The following is a 15463-nucleotide window of genomic DNA, read 5'->3' on the forward strand; positions in this document are numbered from 1 at the left end:
GATAGGCCTTTTATCTTGTTGTCTTCAGACAAATACAGCACATAGAGTAATGTAAGCTGTTTCCATTTAATAAAAGGCAGAGTTACAAAGATAAGAATGTGCCGGATGTTAGATCTTCCTTCTGCTAATTTTATCACCATAAGTCCACAATAAACAGGATTGGTTCATGCTCAAGATAGAGAAACAGAATTCTAACCAGGTTACTCACATAGATAACAGAGGTCCAAGCACTTAGATCATCTTCTTCAGCCTTCCCAGGTGGGTTAGCCAGGAGCTGTATTGAAAGAGAAACACCAGGACCGAACCTTACACTTGAATGGAATGTTCATGTCCCAAGATGTGCTTTAATTTGCGGTGCTCAGTGCTAGCTCCAGAAAATTCCCTGAAAGTTCCTACAAAAAATAACTGTGACTTGTACTCTTTTTGTGGGAGTTTTTTTTGTTTGCTTTTTTTTTAAGAAAATTTGTTTTGCTAATCATTTTTGCAGGTTAGTCAGTACTATGGATCCAGATTGAAGTACACATTAGAATTCAACCTCCACAATGAAATTCATTCATGATTTTGGGAATTTGAGTTTTGCATAGGATTTTTACTTGCTGTACATGTATTCAGATTTCCTGTTTCTCATTGAAACTTTTAGTGCTTTGTATATATTTAGGGAATTGCACAGTCATGGTACCTATAGGCATACATTTCGTACAGGTCAGGGGCAAGCCAGGCTGAACAAGCTCACATCGACTGCTGTCATATATGATCACCAGAATATAAAGTGAGTTGGGCCCAATTTAGTCACGACATACACCAGGACACAATACCACTGGGTGCTGGCTGTGCTGGTCTAGGCTGTAACCCCCAGCAGTGGGAGCTGGAATTGGGAATATTCTGGGACGGGCAATGGCTACAGCACCCACTGTCAATTGCTGAGGCAAGGTGGGCCATTCCAGCCTGGGTTGCAGCACCCAGTCAGCAGACAAGATTACCTGTAGGGGAGGAGGCAAACCTGGTAGAGGAAATGTGGAGGGCTTGTCTGCTGGACTACCATACCACTTCCACCGGAGAGCATGAGTTGGGATGAGGCAGACCAGACCAGATAGTACTACAACACCTGTGAGCCTCACGTGAGCTAGATTAGGGAAGCGCCAGGCTGGGTTGACTGCTCCTACTGGTGCAAGCATAAATCAGATTGGGTGAAGGTTGCCAGGAAAAACGGGCAGGGTGGATAGCTCTAAGACATTGGGACGCTGTTCCCAAGTGGAAGACTATAAGATGCTTCTGGCTTCTCATTGTGTACCAGTATTTCCTGGCCTATGTTGCCATTTGGTGAGTGAACTAGCACCTAAAAGATCTTTCCCTCTCAGTCTCTCCTGATCTCCCTAATTAAGACTTTTAAAACATAACTAAAGAATATTTAAAAACCATTCTACAGAGAATACTTTCTTTTTTAGCAAGAAAGTTTTGTTTTATTTTAATGGAAAAGTCAAATGTACAGAAAGGAGAGACAGAGAAGAAGATCCTTGTCACTGATTCACTCCCAAAGCAGCTGCAATGTCCTGAGCTGTTTCTATTTGAACCCAGTAACCCAGAGATCATTCTGGTCTCCCACGTGGGTGCAGGGATCCAAAGTTTTGGTCCATTATCAACTGCTTTCTCAAGTGAAAACCTGGGATCTAGATGAGAAGTGGGACCTCCAGGACATAAACTGTGGCACATATGGGATCCTGGCTATGCAAATCCAGGAATTTCACTAGCCACTAGGCTACCACATCAGGCCATAAAGAAAACTTTCCAAAGTTTCCTTATTTAGTACAAGAACTACCAATTTTGTTTTACTCATCTACCTAAATGTTACCATGAGTATTTTTTTCCCATTTGGATAAGTTACAGTAACCTGAATGTTGAACCAATTGTTATTTTTATCACTAACACCATTTGTTCACAACGTGTAAATCCTATTTTGTTGCTTAGTTTGTACAATGACATTATGTTAGGGTTTTACATGTGTGCTTGTTAGAGGTATTGATCCGTTATTTTCTTCTAGTGTTTTTGTATTTAGTATCCAGATGATTCTGGTCTCATAAAAGGAGTTGCATTTAATTCTACTCTTTTTTTAACTGTATTTATTTTGGATGTGTTAGTGCTGCTCAGGATGCCAGACCTTGAGGAATCTTTGAAATTTATTTTTCAAGCAGTTTGCCCATTTCATCTAACTTATTGAGTCGATCACTTTTGTGTTTATAATCATGTCTCTAGTGAACATCCTAATTTCTCAATTTTAACCTCTCTCTCTCTCTCTGACTTTCTCTGTCTCACTTTCTCTGTACCTCTCCCATTCTCTTGGATTATAAATGCATACACACACACATACACAACACACAAGCTACATAGATGGATAACATCCAGATCCAGGTTTCAAATAGCTCTAAATTGTTCTTTGGTTGGGTAGGTAGTGTATTAAATCTAGCAAGGAGTCACAAGGTATAGCAGAAATTTTCTACCACCAGTTTGTACCAATGTCAGGATTCTGACAGGATGATGTCACCTGTGTTGGAGAGTACCCTGATTTTCCACACAGCTGAAAGGGCCCAAGCACTTGGAACATACTCTTCTTCTTTTCCACCAGCATGAGCAAAGAGCTGAGTTCAAAAACGGGATGAAGCTTAACACATGATGCTATGACATTGGCCTTGCATATGACAAATGTTGAGAGAATCAGAAAACAAAAGGAAAGCCAGTTTTCCACTAACAGCCACCAGCAGTGTGTTAACTGCACTTGCTGACTGATGACAACACAGGATAGGCTACTACCCTGGGCTTGGATGATGCTTCCTCAACCCCAAGACACAAATACTGAAGATCTCTGGCCCTGGATAGGTAGTCTTTGTGAATGTTTAGACAAGGAGATGAAATCTGGACACTCAGAGCCTGGAAATTTAGTTTGAGCCCCTTGATACCCCAGCCTGCTCCTCAGGGTGTCAGTGACCCCAGTCTGCAGGCGAGCAATGTAATCATTAACCCTGCAACCACTTACGTGACATCTTTCTTGCACTTCACAAAGCCACAGCAATAGCCCTACAGAAACTCCATTCCTCTGATCCACCATGTACCCACGGAGTTGCCAGAAGTCTTAAGTTGGATAAGGCTTGGGCTACAAAGCCAGATGTGCACAGTGGTGCCGAGCTGGTAGTCAAATTCACAGTCCTGTAGAAGCAGTCATGTAACCAGGCATCTCCCTCTCCCAGTCTGGAGGTGACTCCTCATAAGGAAACTCTACTCTCCAAGAAATGGTGTGTGCCCAGACACTCAGCCCCAAGGATCTCATCCAACCCTCTCTCCACCAGTATAAGCACAGAGTCAGCACACAACACTGGTAACAATGGTGACAATTACTGTGTGTTCTCCATAGGGGGCCAGGCATCCTCAGCTTCCTGCACAGAAGGTTCCTTGTAACATAGTCAACGGCCACATCTTCTGGCCTCCCTGCCCCCAGGACTGAACCAAAGTGTCTCCTTAGACCTTAATCCTGAGTGTGCCAGTGAGTCAACAATGTTATACCCAAATTGACCCACTAAAGGGGAGCCTGTAGTGCCTTCAATGAGGTGGGAACCAGATCTTCTGGAAGCCAGGACTGCATCCCAGACCCAGGCCTGGTGAAAACACAGTGGTTCTCTTCTGCTCAGAGGAAAATGCTTTCAGTGCACCAGTGTCACTGCCAGAGTGCCTCTTTTATTATTATCCATGCTCTGATGGCTTCTGATCCCCCAGGCATGATCCTCACACTAGAGGAAGGCACTGAGGCAGTAAAGTAGGAGGGGATGAGGGTGTAAGCTGTGCTGGGGTGCCGTTGCGCCTGATGTTCCCCAAAGCTGAGTCTGTTTCAGAATCCTGAGTGCTGGGAACCTGAGATCCCTCTACTCTCCTGACACTTGATCCACAGGAAGCCCTCAGCTCCCTGCCCAGCTCCTCTGCTTAGGATGTCTTTTCCTCTCTGGTGAGTCACATGTTGAATCAACATTTGCAGGGATTGGGAAACCAGTGAGAACCAACACAGTTGAACTCCAGAACTAGCTGACAAGTAGCTCCCTTTCTTTCTTCATCTGGAGAGGGACATGAAGTGTCTAGGGCACTCAGCCTAGCCCTGGCATGGGGACAAACACAAGTGCTTTGGCTCCTGGGAGAAGGGTTGCTAAAGGTTCAGGAGGCTGAGCAGTAGCATCAGGATAGGGAACCACAGGCTGGGTCAGCTCTGTGCAAACAGCCCCTTGAACTCCACCCACCAAACGAAAATATCATCCTCTTTTCCCTAAGGAGCTATTATTACTCAGGACTAACTCTTCATGCAATGGTGATTTATACAGATTTCAATATCCATGTCTGGCAACCATCTTCAGCAGCCAAAGTAATGGGGTACAGTCAGTTGATAGGAACTGCTTCCCTGGTCAATTGATTGTATAGATCGTCATTTAATTTAACAGCATGGAGGTGGCACAAGAACCTTGTGTACCTGCTCCCTCGTGTCCCCTACCATGCTAAAATCAGTTAATTAACAATATGTAAACTTAGTGTCTCCAGCAGCTCCCCTCCTGCCTCTTGCAATTTAGTTAATTGAATGTTTGAAAATGCTGTAGAAATACTGTACTGTGTAGCTGATTAGAGGATGACAGCTTAATTCATTATGAAGAACTAAACTATTGTAACAGTATGAGGAAAAACAGTCAATGGTGGGAATTTAGTGTTGGGGGGAAAAACCCAGACTGTATGGAATTGTACCGTAAAATTCAAAATTCGTATATATATATATATATATATATATATATATATATATATATATATACTTTATATATATATATATATATACTTTATATTCATATATAAAGTATAATAAAGCCTCTGGTTTTGTCTACTATGTGCAGTGGTTCCTGGGGTTTAACATGTTCCTGGATGTAGCAGAAAGCAGGAGCTGAAGTCGCCTAGCTTGACCAAAAAACACTCCTCCTAACATACTACATTAGTTTCCAGTGTGATCTCTCTTGCCCTCTGCAGCACCAAAGGCCAGGGTAGTGTCAAGTGTCAAGGTCTGAGCTTAGGTTGGCCTGTGCTTCAAGTTGAAGAGACCCCTTCTGAGCTGTCTCAGTAGCACAGCCCTAGCTGCCCCAAGAAAGATCCTTTCTCCTGAGACTCTTCTCTGAGACCTCAGATCCCTGCGGCCCCAGCCTCCTCCTGCTTGTCCCCAACAGGCACGTCTGGTTCTCAAAAATGACCACGGAGTGGTGATGTAATCAACAAGTAAAACACTGCAAGTCCAATAAATCAAAAATTTGAATGGTCTTAAATAAAAACAATTGTGATTAGCATTAAAATTCTAGAAATGAGAGATATTACCAAAGCAGAAGAAAATTTTGGTGAATGTCAACTTCTAGAAAGAGTTGTGGTTTTTTGAGAATGGAAGAAAATTTTGTTGCACACCAACTTTATAGAAGTCAGTTGTTTCCTTGTACCAGAACAAAAACTATATAACATTAAAATTTCAGAAAAAAAGTATAGTTTGTACTAACTGAAAAAAAAAGTTCAATGAAAGTTAAAATTAAGTAGAGTTTTTTTTTTATTTTGAAAAAATTTGGTTACGATTAAATTTCTGGAAACAAGACTTTTTGCGGATGAAAATTTTGATAAACAAGAAAATTCTGAAAGAAATTTTCTTTGTGATACTTAAGAAAAATTTTGGTTAAAGCAAAAATTCTGGAGAGATGTTCTCATGCCTGTTAAATTTTAGTCAAATTAATATCCCAGTATTAGGTGGCATTCTATTGCCTGAGAATCCTTGATTAACAATCAAAATTTGAAATAGAAGTTGTTCTGCTAAAGCAAAAGAACATCTAGGGTAACATTAGATTTCTAGAAATGAGTGTCCATCTTCAGGCAGAAAAAAAAAAGCTATGGTTGAGGGAAATGTTTCAAAAGGAGACTTGTTTAGTAAGCAGAACAACATTTGATCAACACCACATTCTGTAAAGGAGAGTACTTGTTCATTACAGAAGAAAATGTTGGTTAAAGTTAAGCTCTGGAAAGTAGACACATTTTGTGAACTGTAGGAAACTCTGGTTACTGTTGACATTCTAGAAAAGATAATTGTTCTCTGTCACACAATAAATCTTGATGAACTTTAAAATGCTAGTAAGGAGAGTCCTTTCCATAGAGGGAGAACTCTTTTGTTAAGGTTAAACATCTAGAATGAGAGTCATTTTCATGGCAGAATGTACTTTAGCACAAACTTTCTGGAAAACAGAGAAGTTTTTATACCTGTAGAAAATTTTGGTTATGTTTGAAATCCTATGAAAGAGAGTTGTTCTTTAAGGCAGAAGAAAATTTTGGTTAACATTACAATTTTGGAAATGAGTGTCCCTTTTCAAAGATAAAGAACATCAGGGTCAAGTTTAGTCATTAAGAAAGGAGAGCTATATTTTTGAAGATAACTTGAAGTTCATATTAAAATTTCTGGAAAGCAGTTTTCATTGCTGTAGGAAATTGGATAAAATGGAAATTCTAGAATGAAGAGTTTTGCTTTGTCACACAATAAATTTTGAATAGTATGAAAACATTGAATAGCAGTGTTCTTTTGAAAGCTGAACATGGTTTTGGTTAGGTAAGGCAACTAGAAAGGAGAGTTGTTTCCACAGCAGAAGACAAACTAGATTAGCATGAAATTTCTGGAAAGGAGAGAAGTTTTAATAACTGTTGGAAACATTGGTGAAGATTGAAATTCTTGAATGGAGAGTTGCTCTTTGTCCTACAATACGGTTTTGCTTAACATTTAAATGCTGTTTATGAGTGCCTTTTAGAAGGATGTAGAAAAATTTGGTTAAGGTTAAATTGCTTGAAAGGAGAGCTGATTCCTTGCAGAAGATAATTTTCATTAACGTTAAAATTAGGAGAGCAGAGGTTTTCATAGCTGTAGAAAGTTTTGGTTATGTTTGAAATTCTAGAAAGTATAGCTGCATTTTGTGGCAGGTGATCATTTTGATTAACATTAGAACTTGTCAAATGAGCTTTGTTTTTCATAGTCAAAGAACATTTCAGTAAAGGTTAAACTCTAGGAAGGAGAGTTTTTTTGCTGTCATATGACAATTATGATTATCAGGAAAGTTCTGGAAATGAATGTTCTTTTTCATAGCTGACGAAAATTTAGCTTATACCTAAAACTGTGGTTTGAGTGTTTCTGTTGTTTTATGGAGTGCAAAAATATTGGTTGGCATCAACATTCTGAAAGCAAATATATTTTCCTCATACCACATTATCAGCGAATAAAAGCATTAAGCAACCATTGAATCAAATGATGCAAGAAATGAGAACAAAATATGTATTACGATAGGCATGGATAGTTGATGAATTCTAAATTCATCAGAGCAAATAAATGCAGAATGAGATGCTGCGTATTCTCAACTGGACGCTCCCCAGTTTTCTTAATGATAGGCCCCATTGTGTAACTTACCAAAGGACAGATCTGTTAGTCTCCTGCCTAAACAACTGACAACAATGGTGGACACACTGAACTCTGTGCCTCCGCATGGGATGGGGAATGAAGCACCCAGGACTAAGGATACAGCATTCTTGCTTAAATTTTTCACCTGAAAAGTATCATGAAGAGCTACTCAAAAACTCCAGAATATAGACTGCTGAACCATAAATTTAACCTGTCATGACCATCATAGTAACAAAAACATGAGGAGGTGCATTTGTTTCAATAGGACTAAAGCATTATGACAGTCAGTTTTCATACTTCTAAATTAGATCCACTTTTTCTGTTATTAACTGAAGAAGACATGGCAAGTCCATTGTCTCAGTCAATGGTCTACATTCTAGCGTTTGCAGGTAATTTCCTCATGATTCTTTCCAGGCAAACTTTTTCCACAAGAGCACCACAACTTTATTCTTGACTGCTCCTACAGCATCCCCTGTGGAGACAGCGCATGTCCAGTGGGGCTGTTGTCACAGTGCATCTGGTCTTGAACCTGCTTCTTGGCAGAATGGCAATGAGAGTTAAGGATTCCCAAGAGTCTGAGGCTTTGGGCCTTGGGTTGCTTAGGTGTTTAACCAAGTGGAGGCTGATGGACTCTGATGGCTTTTCTCGAACCTGCCTGTGGGACTAAAAATTACCAAGTGTCAAAAGTGATGTTGGAAACTCACCTCTCAGTGATGGATTTTCCTTTGTTTGGGGTTGAGATTTTTTCCCTTCATCTGCTGTAGTAGCTCATTTGCACATATAAATCTGCAATATCCTTTCAAAATTTCAGTGATCTTTAGTATCTGAGAGTGAGACAGAGGTAAAACCAAATGAGAATCTTTTGCAGGTACTTTGGTAGGTGAGATAGGCTGGCTTTCTCAGTTTTGATGGAGTTCACTGAAGGACCTGAACTCCAGAGAGGACCTGAGGGACAGTGCCTCAAGCCTGCTCAAAGATTTTGTGATAATCACAAACCAGAGCAGACACTCCCTGATCACATGTCACCCTGTGCCATGGAATATAGAAGTCTTGCACTCCGTCAGTGTGCTTGTTGTGAGATCACAAATTTTGCTGATAATTTTACATGTCTGTTCTACTTCTCCCTGAGGGATATTCGTAATCACCATTGTGCATACCAAGAAACCATCTATAATAGAAGAAGAAAAGTCACTTTAGGAGAGTGTCATCATATGATAAATGTCTGAGTTGTTCCTTTCATTTGGGTATGAATATCACTTCAACATAAGCTTTTGAGAGAAAATGAAATGTGGCAAATGTTGTGTTCATTGTGCTCTGTGTTTTTAACATTCATTTTATTAATAATTTTGAATCAATACCTGTGATGTAAATATCCATCCTTGTCTGGACCCAAGTGAATTCTCAGGTTTGCCAGCTAAACTGCCCACCACCAGGATTCTTGCAGGTTGAACCTGCTACCTGCATTTACCTCAGCCTCTTGGTGACAGGTGGGCTCTCAGCCAACTGTTCCTCCTCACACTGCATGTTCTGCCCCAGTCCAGGCTGAATGATGACTCTGTACGGCTCATATTCTGAAAAAACACAGACACAACAGGCTCTTTAGACAGTTGCACATGCCGCTGATGTTGCAACAGAGCATGCTGGGATCATCCTAGTGTGGACATACACTGGGTGACTGCTCTGTTAAAAATGTTTCTTGTATGTTTCTGACTTACCGAAGTATATGGGATTTTAGTACAACCACTGGAGAACATAAGTTTGAAGTCCACTGGATAACTTGATCAGATGAAAAACAAACAAAAACTATGCATGAATCTGACACTTGGGGCATTTACCAAGCTTGACATCCCCCAATTTAATCACTAAACCTGGGCATGGTGCTCCTGTTTGTGTGGCAAACACTACGGTATATACTGCAGTTGCAAGTCCTTTGTTCTGGGATTGCAAATTGCATGCAACAAAGTCACAAACAAACAAAAAAATCTGCACACACACATATGCCATAAGTCTTAGGACCACACATTTTTTTTAATATATTTTATTTTATTGTATAGCTGTTGACAATCTTTACATATTGTGGTTAACAAAAAAAGGTTCAGAGGGTATAGGGAAGTCCATATTGTTTCCATTGTGTATCTGAGGCAAAGGGGGATATTGAGGGAGAAGCCCCACCCAGTTTCCCACCCACCCCAAGTCCTGGATGTGGTGCATGCTCTGAGATATTTGCTCAAGTGGTTTTAATAGTTCTCCAGTTATGAATCGCTGCCAGTTTCACTCAATGAGGTCGTCCACTGAGGACCACACATTTGTAAAACTAACAACTCATTCATTAGCAATTGGAATGAACACCTATCAAACACATGTAGAGGAAGTATGCCAATGATCCTGTATGACATAGTACAGTCTACTATGACTCATAGAGGTGGGTACTACTCCATAAGATATTAACAGAGGTGAACACTGAGGCTCAGAGAAGAAGGAAGCCTGGCCAGAGAGCAGGAGACCAGTTCGGCAATCTTGCTTTCTGTACAGTGTGCTAATACAGTGAAGATGCGGGTCATTATCTGCATTTTCTTCACATCCAAAACCATTTTTATATGATTCTACAGAGAACTGGAAGATTTATTATTAATCAAGCAGAGCTTATCTCTTCTCAAAATACATATCTTCAGTTACTTTTTTAACATTATAATTCAAATGTTCTATGCAAAATTTCTTTCAACGGTTCCTACAACAAAACAATAGGAATGAAACCGGCTGACTCCCAGAGAAATGCAACAGTCCCCTGTTGTGCACGCCCTTGTGTTCCCAGAATTCAAGAGAGACCAGAACCTACTGGGAATCCTGCATCCCAAAAGTGTCTTCACTAAGACAGAAACAGAGGATACTGAGACAGTCTAGGTTAAGTTCTAGACAAACACACTAAAACAAGGGTTCCAGTGACACGTCAGGGGTCTGAAGACAAACCTGGGCTCCAGGAGTAGGATTCCCCCTTCTCATGCTAAATGTGCACTCTCATTTTACCTCTGTGTATCAGAGAAAGACAGACATCCTCAAGCTCAGTGTTGTGTCTGTTGGGTCTCAAATATTGAATAGGCTGACATGAAGAACACCATGATGTTACATGTCTGCACAACCTCCTGTAATACATCTCCTGTAGTACACCTCCTGTAGAACATCTCAAAACAGGAATATTCTACCTTTCCTATGATCAACAAGCTCCTCTGTGCCTGTACCAGGAATCAGTAGCAGGGATTTTAACCCAAGGCCCAACCTGCACTTCATCTCATTTCTCAGAAGAAAGACTTATGCCCTCCAAAACTTAAGATGTTTTTGTAGCCCTCCAAAACTTAAGATGTTTTTGTAGCTGCTTGTCCAGGGCATAGGCAGAAGGCTTTAATGGAAGAAGTTTCTCCTTGAGAAGTTCAAGCTCCTGTTGAGTCTTGGCCAGGTGGGAGTGCATGATCTGGTGTTCTAGGAGGTTAATTTCTATCCTTGGATCTGTTGGAGTATTGGTATATGCTGCCATGCTGATGGTTTTGGCAGTCATTAATCCTGTGTCTAGGCCTTAGTGAAACAAGCCCATGATGTTTAAAATAAACAAAGTTGAAGTGATTAATGAGGAGTCATGAATGGCAATAGCTGTCAATCTTCACTTACTGTAGAGAATCACTTCATCAGCATCCAACAGTACTTGTGAGTTCTTAATCACACAAACATGGATGAAGTTGCCAGAGCCCTAAGCTAATGCTTAAAATGCTGAAAATTTTAGCAATTCATGCAGTTCTAGGGATTATTAAGATCATGTAGGCTTATTGGTATGTAAATCACATTTTATTCAAAGTGATGCCTTAGACCTGACTTCAGTCATCAGTGTGCTTTTGTATTTAATTCCAATGGTTCACTTTTTTGGATTTTCTACAAAGATCCATCTTTCAATTTCAATAATTCTCTTCATTACTAGTTTTTATAATTGTTTCCCTTCCTTCTGTTATCTTTGTTCCTTCTTTATAGTTAGTTCCTGCAGATGTAATGTTAAGGTTATTGATCTTTTTTAGGTAAAAATGTGATGAGTGTCAATTTAGTTGTTATTCATCTAACCCAGCAGTTTCAGAATGTGTGAGTGTTTAGCACAAGGGTGTCAAATAGGTCCTCTGTAGCTTAGGTTTCTTTCTGTCCAGGCTCAATCAAGTGTGGATCCAAATTTTTTTAACCATTTCATCTGTCTGAGTATGTCTCCACTTTTTCCTTGTTTTATTTCTTCCATTTATGGGGATGGGTTGGCCCTATAAGTTGTGCCAGGCCTGGGAAATAATTTATCTTATTCTGTCAAAACAACCAGAGAAGAAAAGATCTAAAATGCTTTACATCTTTTACAGGCTAATTTTTAAAAAAATATTTTATTTTACTTGAAAGTCAGAGTTATAGAGGAGAGACAGTGAATCTTCCATGTGCGGACTCACCTCCCAAATGGTTGCAATAGCTGGAATCAAACTGATGCAAAACCAGAAGCCAGGAGCTTCTTCTGGGTTTCCCACATGGGTGCAGGTGCCCAAAGAGTTGGTTCATCCTCTTCTGCCTCCCCAGACCATGAGCGAGGAGACAGATTTGAACTGGAGCGGCCAGGGCTTCAACTTGTGCCCATGTGGAATGCTGGCACCACAGGTGGATGAGCCTGCTATGCCAGCACACTGGCCCAGTTTTTAATTTTATTTCCTCCAACATTCCCTACAGAGAAAAGCTCCTCTGGGTATACCTTTAACAATATATTGTCAAATAATTTTTAAAAGTCCTGGAAAATAGAATTAAGAATCTGGCTGAAAAGTTTTTGCAAAATTTGATTTACCACCTCCACCATTTCCAAACATCAGTGGCATTAACCAGTCTGACCTTGTTGTGTAACCACCAATGCCCACCCATAGAAATGTTTCATCATTCCAAATCAAACTCTCTGTCCACTAGAATATACAACCAAAACCTTGCTCTGCTCTCTTTTTGGTCCTTGATAGCAACTGTTTGGTCTGTAGATTTGAATTTTCTAGGTGACTCATTTGAATGGAATTATTTCTTTTCTGTGTATTTCACTTACCATGTTTTAAAGGTTCGCCTACATTGCAGCTTGCTCTAATATTTCTTTCTGTTTTAAGGCTGAACGATTTACCTTTGCATGCATATGTATCATTTTTTATCCATTTGTCCATCAACAGTCACTTTGATTATTTCCACCTTTCAGTCATTATGGGTAAAGTTGCTAAGAACACAGGTGCAAAAGTACATACTCATTTCTGCTTCTAATTCTTTTGGACATTTGCATACAAGCAGAATTGCAATACAATATAAGAGTATGCTTGGTTTGTTTAAGAGTCTGCCATGTTGTCTTCAGAAATTGTTGCATCATCTTAAAAACGCTCGAGTTTGACTGTGATGATATTATACCAGCTCTGACTCCGGACCAGAAATGGTCTCCCCAAGAAACTGTTCAAACCATCTGGACAATAAGTAGCTGGACTCCATGCTTGGTATATGTTTGCAAGGAAAGAATCTTGATTGAATTTGAACTGTAATACTGCACCAAGGTGGAGGAATCCACCAGGGGGGAGGGGGAGAGGGAGGGGCGGGGGGATTCCCAGAGCCTATGAAACTGTCACATAATGCAAAATATTAATAAAAATATAAAAAAAAACTGAGGGAACCAGGATGAAGTAAGCCATCAGACCAGCACACCAGAAGTAAAATTTGTATGGCTGCAAGCCCATGTTTTACAATATTATTGTCATGAATACAAATTGCTATGACTCTTTGGGGGAAAAAAAAAACGCTCAAGTAATACAAGTGATTCTAATTTCTCCATATTCTCACCTTATTTGTGCTCTTTATTTCTAGTAGCTGGATATCATGTAATATTGAGTGACCTTTCCCTAATGATTAATAATAATGATAAAATCTTCTGAAATGTTTGGTAGCCTTCTGTGTATTTTTAGTCAACATGTATTCAAGTCTTTTCCCACTGTTTTATTTACTTCTTTGGTTGATGAAATGCAAAAATTCTTTGTATGTTCTGGACACTAGATTGATGAGTTGTAAGTATTTTATCCCATTCTGCTATCTTTACATTAGGACTTATTACAGAAGAGTTTTAAAAGTGTAAAACATTTCAATGTACATGCTTCTGGTGTCACAATAAATCACTGCTAAATTCAATGTAGCAACTTCACCCCTTGAAAAACAATTAGTTGAAACAGTCTAAGCAGGATGAAGAATGGAATTAAAAGATACCCTTCCTGGGGGAGGAAAATGGATATTCACTGGTGGTGAGCAATGTACTGTGGTGAGTTATGTTGCCCTGCATGATGTTGGCATCCTGTAATGGAATGTTGGCTCAAGTTACAGCTACTCCACTTGCAATTTAGTTTCCTGCTGATGTACCCGGGAGGACACAGACAATGGCCCTCATGGTTACTGTTGTTGGTTCTTGGTTCTTGGTTCAGGAATGGCCCAGAGAATGGCTATAATTCAATCATCAAATAGTTAGATATATTTCTTTTTCTGCATCTGTCACTTTGATTTTCTAAATAATCAATATATCTTTTTCACAAAGAGAATATTCACAATAGAGAAGGTAGAGAAATCTATTGATAATTGAAAGTATAAGTAACTCAGATGGGTAATATAAAAAATAAATTGACATATTTTAAATATATTGTTTGACCAGATATCTTTGTTGATAGGCACTCTGCAAGCAATTTCTTAGACTTGGTTTGAATATATTTTTAAAATATTTTAAAATATACTATAAAAATGCATTGAAAGACATTTCATAAACATGCAATAGCATATAGTTGGTAAGTTGCATTTTTGTGTAGATGATCATCTATAAAGAATCTACCCACACTATGCTTTATAAATATCATGCTGGAGAGTCCTTGGCATTATATTTTATGAAAATCAGACAAAAGTTAAAAATATATTTATTTTATAGATGTCAGATTGTATGCATTCAGAATATGGAATTTACCATATAAGAACAATATGAGAACATGGTATGTTAAAGTACTCGCTAATTTAGCTCAAAAATATAGTTTTTCCAAATATATACCACTTATTTATAAAAGATAATGTCCTTCACCTATAGTACTTCTTCAAAACTAAAAAGAAATTGCCCTTGCCCCTTACCCTCTTATTAATATATTATTAATATGTAGTAGGAGCCAGAAAACGTTTTAGATTAAGGACCGATAGTAAATATTTCAGTCTTTGCAGGTCATACAAGCCCTGCTACATCTACTCAGCTCTGGAAAAGTGCTGCTAAGGTGCAAATACAACAATAAATGAGTGGGTATGGCTGCCTGTAATCTTTTCTTTAGCACACCATGATACATTCTCATATAAGATATTCAAAAGATAAATATTAATTTAGGCCCCTGGAGTGGGCTTGTGATATTTTAGGAAAGAAGATACTTATGTTTTAAATGAGAGTACCTGGTTTTGGAGCTCAGCTTTAAATCCTAATTGCAGCTTTCTGCTAATACAGACCACAGGAGGCAGTGGTAATGGCTCAAGTAGTTAGGCTGCTGAGGTCTATGTGGGAGACCTGGATGGGAATGACAGCTCACAGTCTCAGCCCTGCCTCAGTGCCAGCCACTGTTGGATTCTGGGGAGGGAATCACTGGGTGGAAGGTGTCTCTCTCTCTCTGCTTTTAAATAAGTAATTAAATTTACAAATAAATCAGGGCCTAAAAGGTATTTACAAACTATTTTTCTTTTACAGTCCTTTCTGCAAATCATTGTTGTTTCCCAGAAAGTGTTTTCTGTTTTCACACTTACCTTCTTTTCTTATTCTGAGATATTCATTAAGAATGGGTAATCTGGAATCCAGTACATGAAATATCTTTGGGAATAATACAAACAGGAAGGGATACTACTTTTAGCATTATAAGAACCCCAAGTCTCAAGTAATAACTGTTGGATAATAAGTAAGTGCTTGCA

Source organism: Ochotona princeps, chromosome 2, assembly GCF_030435755.1.
Source record: "Ochotona princeps isolate mOchPri1 chromosome 2, mOchPri1.hap1, whole genome shotgun sequence".
Taxonomy (NCBI): Eukaryota; Metazoa; Chordata; class Mammalia; order Lagomorpha; family Ochotonidae; genus Ochotona; species Ochotona princeps.